This window comes from Taudactylus pleione, unplaced genomic scaffold (genome assembly GCF_031769625.1).
Source record: "Taudactylus pleione unplaced genomic scaffold, aTauple2 ptg000136l, whole genome shotgun sequence".
NCBI lineage: Eukaryota > Metazoa > Chordata > Amphibia > Anura > Myobatrachidae > Taudactylus > Taudactylus pleione.
In genome coordinates, this window is record NW_028284538.1 from 5,033,424 (window position 1) to 5,047,195 (window position 13,772).

A 13,772-nucleotide genomic window follows, 5' to 3' on the forward strand; every position below is an offset into this window, starting at 1 on the left:
TCAAACCGACTTTAGCCCCTGCTTGCAACAATACGTGTATGGTTGATGTGAGTTTCCTCACCCGTACTACATGGTACTTAATGTACATGTGGAAGCTTCTGTCCCAACCTTGTTAGGGAAAGAACGGTAGGCACAAGCATAAAGTTTAACACAAAATACTGGCCCAAGCGGTGCACATGGGCAGTGCTACACAGTTTATGCCAGTTGCAATATATTTTTATATTTATTAGGGGTGAGCGGGTTCGGATTTCTGAAATCCGAACCCCCCCGAGCCCCCCCGATCCGAGTCCAATCCGAGTCAGGCTCGACTTTTCCCGCCTGACTCGGATCTGAAATCGAGGCAAAACGTCATCATCCCGCCTTCCGAGTCTCACGGGTTTTGGATCCTATATAAGGTACCCGCGTCGGCGCCATTTTCTCACTCGGCTGTGGACAGTGAAGAGGGAGGGTGGGAGTTAGGGCTGTGTAGTGTAGTGTAGTGTAGTGCTGCTGTTGTCCACTACTTCAAAGTCCATAGGGGCTGGCTGTGTTGTGCTGTGCTGCTGTTGTTAATAGGGGCTGTGTCCACTACTTCAAAGTCCATAGGGGCTGGCTGGACTGTGTTGTGCAGTCAGTTCTCCATAGGGGCTGTGTCCACTCCAAAGTCCTGTGCAGTGTCCCAGTTCTAAAGGGGTGCTGTAGTGTTGTCCAGGGGGTGCTCTGTCCATCAGGGGTGCTCCCCCCAAGTGCTAAAAAAATAATATATTTTCTGTGTTTGTGAATTGTGTGCGCAGTAGCCGCACGTGCATCAACAAAGTAGTGCCAAGCGTGCGCCTGTGTCATAAGTAAAGGGCCGGCTGGCTTGACCGTTAAAGGGTGCTGTAACCCCCGAAAGTACACTCCAGTCCAAACCAAAAAAAAATTATTTTCTGTGTTTGTGAATTGTGTGCGCAGTAGCCGCACGTGCATCAACAAAGTAGTGCCAAGCGTGCACCTGTGTCATAAGTAAAGGGCTGGCTGGCTTGACCGTTAAGGGTGCTGTAACCCCCGAAAGTACACTCCAGTCCAAACCAAAAAAAAAATTATTTTCTGTGTTTGTGAATTGTGTGCGCAGTAGCCGCACGTGCATCAACAAAGTAGTGCCAAGCATGCGCCTGTGTCAAAAGTAAAGGGCCGGCTGGCTTGACTGTTAAGGGTGCTGTAACCCCCGAAAGTACACTCCAGTCCAAACCAGAAAAAAAATTATTTTCTGTGTTTGTGAATTGTGTGCGCAGTAGCCGCACGTGCATCAACAAAGTAGTGCCAAGCATGCGCCTGTGTCATAAGTAAAGGGCCGGCTGGCTTGACTGTTAAGGGTGCTGTAACCACCAAAGTACACTCCAGTCCAAACCAAAAAAAAAATTATTTTCTGTGTTTGTGAATTGTGTGCGCAGTAGCCGCACGTGCATCAACAAAGTAGTGCCAAGCGTGCGCCTGTGTCATAAGTAAAGGGCCGGCTGGCTTGACCGTTAAAGGGTGCTGTAACCACCGAAAGTACACTTCAGTCCAAACCAAAAAAAAATTATTTTCTGTGTTTGTGAATTGTATGCGCAGTAGCCGCACGTGCATCAACAAAGTAGTGCCAAGCGTGCGCCTGTGTCATAAGTAAAGGGCCGGCTGGCTTGACCGTTAAAGGGTGCTGTAACCCCCGAAAGTACACTCCAGTCCAAACCAAAAAAAAATTTATTTTCTGTGTTTGTGAATTGTGTGCGCAGTAGCCGCACGTGCATCAACAAAGTAGTGCCAAGCATGTGCCTGTGTCATAAGTAAAGGGCCGACTGGCTTGACCGTTAAAGGGTGCTGTAACCCCCGAAAGTACACTCCAATCCAAACCAAAAAAAATTTATTTTCTGTGTTTGTGAATTGTGTGCGCAGTAGCCGCACGTGCATCAACAAAGTAGTGCCAAGCGTGCGCCTGTGTCATAAGTAAAGGGCTGGCTGGCTTGACCATTAAAGGGTGCTGTAACCCCCGAAAGTACACTCCAGTCCAAACCAAAAAAAATTATTTTCTGTGTTTGTGAATTGTGTGCGCAGTAGCCGCACGTGCATCAACAAAGTAGTGCCAAGCGTGCGCCTGTGTCATAAGTAAAGGGCCGGCTGGCTTGACCGTTAAAGGGTGCTGTAACCCCCGAAAGTACACTTCAGTCCAAACCAAAAAAAAATTATTTTCTGTGTTTGTGAATTGTATGCGCAGTAGCCGCACGTGCATCAACAAAGTAGTGCCAAGCGTGCGCCTGTGTCATAAGTAAAGGGCCGGCTGGCTTGACCGTTAAAGGGTGCTGTAACCCCCGAAAGTACACTCCAGTCCAAACCAAAAAAAAATTATTTTCTGTGTTTGTGAATTGTGTGCGCAGTAGCCGCACGTGCATCAACAAAGTAGTGCCAAGCGTGCGCCTGTGTCATAAGTAAAGGGCCGGCTGGCTTGACCGTTAAAGGGTGCTGTAACCCCCGAAAGTACACTTCAGTCCAAACCAAAAAAAATTTATTTTCTGTGTTTGTGAATTGTGTGCGCAGTAGCCGCACGTGCATCAACAAAGTAGTGCCAAGCGTGCGCCTGTGTCATAAGTAAAGGGCTGGCTGGCTTGACCATTAAAGGGTGCTGTAACCCCCGAAAGTACACTCCAGTCCAAACCAAAAAAAAATTATTTTCTGTGTTTGTGAATTGTGTGCGCAGTAGCCGCACGTGCATCAACAAAGTAGTGCCAAGCGTGCGCCTGTGTCATAAGTAAAGGGCCGGCTGGCTTGACCGTTAAAGGGTGCTGTAACCCCCAAAGTACACTCCAGTCCAAACCAAAAAAAAAATTATTTTCTGTGTTTGTGAATTGTGTGCGCAGTAGCCGCACGTGCATCAACAAAGTAGTGCCAAGCGTGCGCCTGTGTCATAAGTAAAGGGCCGGCTGGCTTGACCGTTAAAGGGTGCTGTAACCCCCGAAAGTACACTTCAGTCCAAACCAAAAAAAAATTATTTTCTGTGTTTGTGAATTGTATGCGCAGTAGCCGCACGTGCATCAACAAAGTAGTGCCAAGCGTGCGCCTGTGTCATAAGTAAAGGGCCGGCTGGCTTGACCGTTAAAGGGTGCTGTAACCCCCGAAAGTACACTCCAGTCCAAACCAAAAAAAAAATTATTTTCTGTGTTTGTGAATTGTGTGCGCAGTAGCCGCACGTGCATCAACAAAGTAGTGCCAAGCGTGTGCCTGTGTCATAAGTAAAGGGCCGACTGGCTTGACCGTTAAAGGGTGCTGTAACCCCCGAAAGTACACTCCAATCCAAACCAAAAAAAAATTATTTTCTGTGTTTGTGAATTGTGTGCGCAGTAGCCGCACGTGCATCAACAAAGTAGTGCCAAGCGTGCGCCTGTGTCATAAGTAAAGGGCCGGCTGGCTTGACCGTTAAAGGGTGCTGTAACCCCCGAAAGTACACTTCAGTCCAAACCAAAAAAAATTTATTTTCTGTGTTTGTGAATTGTGTGCGCAGTAGCCGCACGTGCATCAACAAAGTAGTGCCAAGCGTGCGCCTGTGTCATAAGTAAAGGGCTGGCTGGCTTGACCATTAAAGGGTGCTGTAACCCCCGAAAGTACACTCCAGTCCAAACCAAAAAAAAATTATTTTCTGTGTTTGTGAATTGTGTGCGCAGTAGCCGCACGTGCATCAACAAAGTAGTGCCAAGCGTGCGCCTGTGTCATAAATAAAGGGCCGGCTGGCTTGACCGTTAAAGGGTGCTGTAACCCCCAAAGTACACTCCAGTCCAAACCAAAAAAAAAATTATTTTCTGTGTTTGTGAATTGTGTGCGCAGTAGCCGCACGTGCATCAACAAAGTAGTGCCAAGCGTGCGCCTGTGTCATAAGTAAAGGGCCGGCTGGCTTGACCGTTAAAGGGTGCTGTAACCCCCAAAGTACACTCCAGTCCAAACCAAAAAAAAAATTATTTTCTGTGTTTGTGAATTGTGTGCGCAGTAGCCGCACGTGCATCAACAAAGTAGTGCCAAGCGTGCGCCTGTGTCATAAGTAAAGGGCCGGTTGGCTTGACCGTTAAGGGTGCTGTAACCCCCGAAAGTACACTCCAGTCCAAACCAAAAAAAAAATTATTTCCTGTGTTTAGCCGCACGTACATATCAAATCGATATAACATAAATGGAGGACCAAACTTTCTCCGATAAAAATAAAATAGAGAAAGATCAAGAACCACTTCCTCCTAGTGCTGAAGCTGCTGCCACTAGTCATGACATAGACGATAACATGCCATCAACGTCGTCTGCCAAGGCCGATGCCCAATGTCATAGTAGAGGGCACATACAATCCCAAATGGCAAAGTTCAGGAAAATGACCTTGAAAAAGACATTTAAATCAGCTGAAGAGAAACGTAAACTTGCCAATATGCCATTTACGAAACGGAGTGGCAAGGAACGGCTAAGGTCGATCCCTAGTATGTTCACGACTAGTGGTTCAGCTTCACATGACGATGGAAGCCCTCCTCCCACTAAAAAAATCAAAAGAGTTAAGCTGGCAAAAGCACAGCGAAGAACTGTGCTTTCTAAGAAGATATCACAAATCCCCAAGGAGAGTCCAAGTGTGGTGGTGGTTGCGATGCCTGACCTTCCCAGCACTGGACGGGAAGAGGTGGCTCTTTCCACCATTTGCACGCCCCCTGCAAGTGCTGAAAGGAGCACCCACAGTCCACTTGCTGATATGCAAATTGAAGATGTCACTGTTGAAGTACAACAGGATGAGGATACTGGTGTAGCTGGCGCTGAGGAGGAAGTTGGCGAGGAGGATTCTGATGGTGATGTGGTTTGTTTAAATCAGGCTCCGGGGGAGACAGTTGTTGTCCGTGGGATGAAAAAGCCCATCACGGTCATGCCTGGGCAGAAGACCAAACATTCCACCTCTTTGGTCTGGCAATATTTCTATCCAAATCCGGACAACAACTGTCTTGCCATATGTACCATATGTAAAGGTGGAATAAGTAGGGGTAGGGACGTCAACCACCTAGGAACATCTTCCCTTATACGGCACCTGCAGCGCGTTCATAAAAAGTTACTGTCAAGTTCAGAAACTTTGGCTAAGACCGTAAGCAGTCCAGGGACACCTAAATCCCGTTGTCCTGTTGTATCCAAGCACCTGCAAACCACACCGTCAACTCCCTCCTCGTCAATTTCCTCCTTAGTCAGGATCAGAAGTAGTCCTGCAGGCCATGTCACTGGCATGACTGACTCTCCTATCCGGGATTCCTCTGGAGGATCCTGCATTGCTACACCTACTGCTGCCGCTGCTGCTGTTGCTGCTGCTGGGAGTCGTTCATCATCCCAGAGAGGAAGTAGGAACACCACTACTTTTACTAAACAATTGACCCTCCAACAGTCCTTAGCGAGGAGGATGAAGTACGACAGCAGTCATCCTGAAGCAAAACGTATAACTGAGGCCTTGACTGCTATGTTGGTGTTAGACGTGCGTCCGGTATCCGCCATTGGTGCAGTGGGATTTAGACAATTGATGGAGGTAGTGTGTCCCCGGTTCCAAATCCCGTCTAGATTCCACTTCACTAGGCAGGCGATACCGAGACTGTACAGAAACGTCAGAAAAAGTGTCCTCAGTGTCCTGAAAAATGCCGTTGTACACAATGTCCACTTAACCACGGACATGTGGACAAGTGGAACAGGGCAGACTAAGGACTATATGACTGTGACTATATGACTGTGACTGTGACTGGGTAGATGTATCACCTTACGCAGCAACAGCAGCAGCGTCACCAGTAGCAGCATCTCAGAAACGCCAGCTCGTTACAAGGCAGGCTACACTGTGTATCACCGGTTCAGTAAGAGGCACACCGCCGACAACCTCTTAGAGAAACTGAGGGAAATCATCGCCCAGTGGCTTACCCCACTTAGACTCTCCTGGGGATTTGTGATATCTGACAACGCCACCAATATTGTGCGGGCATTACATCTGGGCAAATTCCAGCACGTCCCAAGTTTTGCTCACACAATAAACTTGGTGGTGCAGAATTTTCTGAAAAGCGACAGGGGCGTGCAGGAGACGCTTTGGGTGGCCCGAAAAATTTCTGGCCACTTTCGCCATTCAGCGACTGCGTGCCGAAGACTGGAGCGCCAGCAAACACTCTTGAACCTGCCCCGCCATCACCTGAAGCAAGAGGTTGTGACGCAGTGGAACTCAACCCTCTATATGCTTCAGAGGATGGAGGAGCAGCAAAAGGCCATACAAGCCTATACATCCACCTATGACATAGGCAAAGGAGGGGGTATGCACCTGACTCATGCGCAGTGGAGAATGATTTCCGTGTTGTGCAAGGTTCTCCAGCCCTTCGAACTTGCCACACGTGAAATCAGTTCAGACACTGCCAGCTTGAGTCAGGTCATTCCCCTCATCAGGCTTTTGCAGAAGCAGCTGGAGAAAGTGAAGGAGGAGCTAAGACGGAGCGATTCCGCTCGGCATGTGGGACTTGTGGATGAAGCTCTTCATTTGCTTTGCCAGGATTCCAGGTTGGTCAATCTGTTGAAATCAGACCAAAACATTTTGGCCACCGTGCTCAATCCTAGGTTTAAAGCCTATGTGGTGTCTCTCTTTCCGGCCGTCACAAGCCTGCAGAGGTGCAAAGACCTGCTGGTGAACACACTGTCAGCTGAAGCGGAACGTGACACGTCAACGGCTCCTTCTTCATTTTCTCCCGCAACTGGGGCTGCCAGGAAAAAACTTAGGTATCCTAAGCAACCCGCTGGCGGTGATGCAGGGCAGGCAGGACCAAGTTTGGACATCTGGTCCGGACTGAAGGACCTGGCAACAATTTCTGACATGTCTACTGTCACTGCATATGATACTGTCACCATTGACAGAATGGTGGAGGATTACATCGGTGACAGCATCCAAGTAGGCATGTCAGACAGTCCATACCTGTACTGGCAGGAAAAAGAGGCAATTTGGAGGCCCCTGTACAAACTGGCTCTATTTTACCTGAGTTGCTCCCCCTCCAGTGTGTACTCCGAAAGAGTGTTTAGTGCAGCCGGGAACCTTGTCAGCAAAAGGCGTAGGAGGTTGCTTCCACAGAATGTGGAGAAGATGATGTTCATCAAAATGAATTATCAGCTCTTCCAGGGAGACCAGCCTCCAGAAGGTACAGAGGGACCTGTGGTGGTGGATTCAAGTGGGGATGAGTTAATACTTTGTGAGGATGAGGATGTACACACTGAAGAGGGTGAGGAATCGGTGGATGAGGAGGATGAGGATGACATCTTGCCTCCGTAGAGCCAGTTTGTGCAGGGACACATTAATTGCCAGCTTGTTTTGTGGGGGCCCAAACGAACCAATCATTTCAGCCACAGTCGTGTGGCAGACCCTGGCGCTGAAATGATTGATTTGTTAAAGTGTGCATGTCCTGTTTATACAACATAAGGGTGGGTGGGAGGGCCCAAGGACAATTCCATCTTGCACCTCTTTTTTTTCTTTGCATTATGTACAGTTTGGGGCCTAGTTTTTCTAACTGCCATCCTGTCTGCCACTGCAGTGTCACTCCTAGAAGGGTCACGTGTTTGTGCCGCCCACTCGTGTCGCTTAGCATAGTCATCCAGCTACCTCGGTGCAACCTTTTGGACATTAAAACTCTATTGTGAGGTGTGAGGTGTTCAGAATAGACTGGAAATGAATGGAAATTAAGGTTATTGAGGTTAATAATAGCATAGGAGCAGAAAAACCTACAAATTCTGTGATTTTAGCTGTTTTTATGCTTTTTTTAAAAAAAAATACAGATCCAAAACACAAAACCCAGAACCCAAAACACGGAAGGGTGGTTTTGGCAAAACCAATCCAGATCCAAAACACGAAGAAAGATCCAGATCCAAAACCAAAACACAAAACACGAAAAGTGGCCGGTGCACACCCCTAGTACAAAGGCACAGTGTAATTGCTGTATTGGCATCACATATTGACTTTCCAATAAATCTATTTCATCCTGATAAGTGTATAAAGACAGAGTTTCTCATGGTTTGTTATGTTATGCTTTATGTACTAATGTCCTGAGTAAAGCATAGGGTAAGATTACAACAAGGAAGTGAATTTGGGAGAATGAGAAAATGTAGGTGTTATTGCTGATGAAGGAAATCTGAGAGGACATGATGTTTCTGGGACAAAAGAATATGAAGCTCCCTTTTGTATCATTGTGACATTCAACCAATGCTGGACTGAGATTAAAAATTGTTCCTGATATTTAAAGCACACAGGCCCACATTGGTGATGGCATATGAAGGGGATGCATAGGCCATTTCAAAGATCCCATCCCAGGGGTCTCTGGGAGCACTCTAGATACAATCGTCGTAACTAAAAAAGACCGCCAATATGTGATAAAGCTCCCCTGTGAGAACGCAGTGTGGTTGGGTATGATCTCAGTTGTCGGGATACCGCAGGTCATAATACCAACATCAGCATCCCTACAGCCAGAATCCCAACACCCATAGGGAAGAATGGTAAGTCTCATGCTAACCTAACCTCTACCCTAACCCTAACCTACCCCCCTAGTGCCTAAGCCTAAACTCCCCCTCCCTGCTCCCTAAATCTAACACTCCCTCCCCTAAGCCTAAACCTAACCTCCCCCCTAGTGCCTAAAAATAACCTCACTCTACCAGCACCCTATTCCTAAACCTCCCTCCCCAGTGCCTAACCCTAACCCTCCCCATAGTGCCTTTCCCTAACCCCATACCCTAATCTCTCCCTAACACCCTGATGCTTACCTTCGGGATGCCAGCGGTCAGGAAACTGCTGCCGGGATCCCTAACCTGTTGGGATTTTGGTGATGGTATTCAGACTGACTGCATCCCGCAAACCGGGATGCCGACTACATCCAGCGCAGTGTAATATTCAACACGTATTAAGACACTGTAAGTGGTAGCACAGTGTATTAAAAAAATATTGTGACACTATAGGTGGTAGCAAAGTGTATTAGTCATAAAAAATATTGTGACACTGTAAGTGGTAGCGCAGTGTAATATTCAACACGTATTGTGGCATTGTAAGTTTTAGCACAGTGTATTCATAAAAAATATTGTGACAATGTAAGTGGAAATGCAGTGAATTATTTATAAAAAATATTGTAACACTGAGTTGAAACGCAGTGTAATATTCATCACGTATTGTGACACTGTGTAGGTGTCACAAACTCACGGGCGGATAGTGGATGCTACCCATATTCAGGGAATTGGCTAGACCTATTCCTGAGGTGCGGAGTCTAATGTGCCGGCGGTTTTCACCAGGGACCCTCGCAAGAAGGTATGGACTTGGCTGCGTCCGACATACAGGTCGCGGCCTTCAGGTTAGATTTCCCTATACAGGTACTGGCACTTGGTTGGTATACAGGAGACTTGAGCGTAGTCGACTTAACCAGGTCAGAACCAAACGGACAAAGCGGTACCAGGCAGCAGAAGTTAACGGGTCACAGGGAATAATCGAGGTCAGAACCAGATATCAACTCCAAATCCTGATTTACACGCTCCGTTTGACCATCGCTCTGAGGATGGTATGCAGATGAAAAACTCAAGTTGATATTAAAGCACTTACATAACGCCCACCAAAACCTGGAAGTGAATTTTACCCCACGATCTGAAACAATGTCTTTGGGGAACCCATGTAGCTTGAAGATTTCCTTTATAAATGTCTCAGCCAACTTTGGAGCCCTGGCAGGAGGGCAGGTCTGTTACAAAGTCCATGGATATATGGTGCCAAGGACGATCAGATTTTGGAAGTGGACATAAAGACCCCGAAGGAAGTTGAGGAGGCACCTTATGCTGAGCACAGATAGTACAGGCTGCCACAAAGTCCTTCATGTCACGATGTACAGCCGGCCACCAAAAACTCCCAAGGATCAGTCCCAGAGTTCTTCCCATTCCTGCATGACTTGAAAAACAAGAAGAATGGGAGCACTGGAGTAACTTAGAACAGAGTTCGGGTGGTACAAATATTCTCCCTGGTGGGATTTTGACCTTAGTGACTGCAACAAAGCACCCAGGATTTAAAATTGGTTTGTCTTCCTTTACTTTATCCTCCTGGGCCACATTGACTGTTCGAGACAGGGCATCAGCTTTTACATTGTTGTTACCTGGACGATAGGTAATAACCATGTTAAAACGGTTGAAAAACATGTACCACCTGGACTGGCGATAATTCAGGCAATGAGCGGTTTTGAGATAAGTGAGGTTTTTGTGATCTGTGTAGACTGTCACCGGAAATTTTGCCCCCTCCAGCAAATATCTCCACACTTGCAATGCTAACTTAATGGCAAGTAATTCCTTATCCCCAACTGCATAGTTTATCTCTGGAGCAGAAAACTTACGGGAAAAGAACCCACAGGAGAACCACTTGCCCAACTCATCCTTCTGTGACAGTATTGCCCCAACTCTCACTATGGAGGCGTCCACCTCCAAGAAGAAAGGCAGATCACAGTCAGGTTGTCTTAGAATAGGGGCTGACATGAAACACTGTTTTAAAAGAGTAAAGGCCTCTTCAGCTGTGGAAGACCATCTCCGAGTATCTTGTCCTTCTCTGGCGAGTGCAGTAATGGGAGCTGCTATGATTGAGTAATTCTTGATAAACTGGCGATAGAAATTACAGAATACCAGGAAGCGCTGTATTGCTTTTAACATGACAGGGCGAGACCAGTTAGTAATGGCCGCTAGCTTTGCAGGATCCATCTGAAGGCAGGAACCAGAAATAATGTATCCCAAAAACGTTAGCTCCTTTTGCTCAAATGAACATTTTTCAAGTTTGCAAAACAGCTGGTTGGCCCAAAGTCGTGTCAGCACTTCACGTACATGCAGGCGATGACTTGTCACATCGCCTGAGAATATTAGGAAGTCATCTAGATACAACGCAACGTATTTATAGAGCAAATCCCTGAAGATGTGATTCATATATTTTTGGAAGACAGCTGGAGCATTGCTTAACCCAAAAGGCATGACCAGGTACTCAAAGTGACCATCACGAGTATTGAAGGCTGTCTTCCACTCATCTCCAGCCCGAATCCTGATCAAGTTGTAGGCCCCGTGAAGATCTAGCTTGGTAAAAATCTTTGCTACTTTAATTCGATCGAAGAGTTCGGATATCAGAGGTATTGGAAACTGGTCTTTGATGGTAATAGCATTCAGGCCCCGGTAATCAATACATGGTCTCAGACCTCCATCCATTTTGACAAAGAATAGACCGGCACCCGCGGGTGATTTGGACTCTCTGATGAAACCACGTTCCAGATTCTCCTGGAAATACTCAGTCACTGATTGGGACTCAGGAAGTGAGAGAGGAAAACTTCTTCCCCGAGGTGGCTTTTTCCCAGGTAATAGATCAATAGCGCAATCCCAGTCTCTATGAGCAGGAAGTGTTTCAGTGGCTTTCTTACTAAACACATCTCAGAAGGACTGGTATGGAGCTGGAAGCTGAACTTCTGGAGAGATGACTGAACTCCGAATGGCTCGCTGAGGAGGTTTGACAGATGACAAACAGGAGCCATGGCATCGAGGACCCCACGCCAGGATTTGAGGTTCCTCCCAATCTAGCACAGGAGAAGGTTTGCAAAGCTAAGGATGCCACAGGATGACAGGACTCTCAGCTGATGGAAGTATGTAGAATGCTATTGATTCTCGATGGAGGGCCCCTACTTGCATGATAACTTCTGTCATCTGAGAGTGGAGGGTCGCTGTAGGAAGTTTATTCCCATCCACTCCGATGATGCTGAGAGGTGTTTGGAGTGGCATAATAGGAATTTTCAGCTCTTGAACTTTCTTAGCTGTAATGAAGTTGCCATCGGCACCTGAATCCAGGAAAGCCCTATTGACTTCAGAGGACTTTCCCAGGACCAGGGTCACATGAATGGAGAATTGTGAAACTACATGGTTCTTTGGGGTGTGTTGAAATGTACCCAATCTGACCACCCCTTGATCAGTTAGGCCTTTTGTTTCCCAGACGTTTAGGACAGCCAGAGAGAAGGTGACCTGGTTCACCACAATACAAACAAAGTCTGTTTTTAAACCTCCTTTCTTTCTCTGCAACAGGAAGGTGAGATTTCCCAACCTGCATGGGTTCTTCTGGAGGTTCCACTGGTGTCATGAATCATGGAGCGAGCTTAATGGTAAACTGACGAGACTGTTCCTTTTCTCTGGTTCTCTCCCTGTGGCAAAAATCCACCCGGATACACAGGGAGATCAAGTCATCCAAAGATGTTGGCAGTCCCCTGGATGCGAGTACATCTTTGATCTGATCAGACAAACCTTGCATGAAGGCGGCTACTAAAGCTTTGTTGTTCCATCCCAATTGTGAAGCAAGGGTACGGAACTGCACCAGCATATTGTCCTGCAGATTGATTGCCTTGTTTCAGCTGTAGGATAGCCGATCCCACAGAGGTTACTCGACCGGGCTCATCGAAGACCCTCCGGAAAACCTTCAGGATCTCGGTGCTATTGTTAACCAGAGGATTGTTTCATTCCCATAAAGGAGAGGCCCAATCCAAGGCCTGACTGGACAGCAGCAAGATCACGTAAGCCACTTTCATCCTTCCTGATGGGAAATTTGCTGCTTGAACCTCAAATTGGATTGAGCACTGGTTCAGGAACCCTTGACAGTCCTTTGGGTCCCCACTGTACTTCATGGGGTTCAGAATGCATAATGGTGCAGAAGCACTTGCGGCCTGTACAGTCACTGTAGGAGGTGGGACTGAAAGTTACGGTGCCAGCTGAGTGGTACTGACTTGTTGCATTAAAGTCTGGAGACACTGCATAATCTGGGCTTGATCTTGTTCTTGCTTCTCAACTCTAGCAAGTAGGTTCTCAAGTAAGTCTTGGGGCGATGGGTTACCAGCAGCATCCATGTTTTTTGGCCAGACTATTCTGTCACAAACTCATGGGAGGATAGTGGATGCTACCCGTATTCAGGGAATTGGCTAGACCTATTCCTGAGGCGCCAGTCTAATGTGCTGGCGGTTTTCACCAGGGACCCTCACAAAAAGGTATGGACTTGGCTGCATCTGACACACAGGTCACGGTCCTCAGGCTAGGTTTCCCTATACAGATGCTGGCACTTGGTCGGTATACAGGAGACTTGAGCATAGTAGACTTAACTGGGTCAGAACCAAACGGATGAAGCAGGAGCAAAAGTAAACGGGTCACAGGGAATAGCTGAGGTCAGAACTAGATATCAACATAGAAACAAGGGTCAGGCAGAATCAGAGTCACAAAACACGCCAAGGGTCAGAACCAATAATCAGGATATGCACAGGAACACTGGAGTATGGTAATGGAGCCTATACTCCAGCATCACCGGACCAGGTAGGAGCAACCTGGATTCAGCAGCATTGTGACAGTGGGAATGCAGTGTAATATTCAAAACATATTGTGATACTGTAAGTGGTAGCACAGTGTTTTACTCTAAACAAACATTGTGACACTGTAGGTCAGTGTTGGCTAACCTTGACACTCCAGCTGTTGTGGAACTATATATCGCAGCATGCCCTGCCACAGTTTTAGCATGCCCTAATAGCAAAACTGTAACAGTGCATGCTGGGTTATGTAGTTCCATAACAGCTGGAGTGTCAAGGTTAGCCAATACTGCTGTAGGTCATTGATACTGAAGTGTAATATTTAAAATTGGTAGAAATTGACATGTGTGCTGTACCCCACTTCCTCTGTGTTTGTTGATATGAAGAACGATCAGTTGAGAGGAGAGCAGGAACCACATACTAGTGCTGGAGCTGCTGCCAGTGCCACCAGTC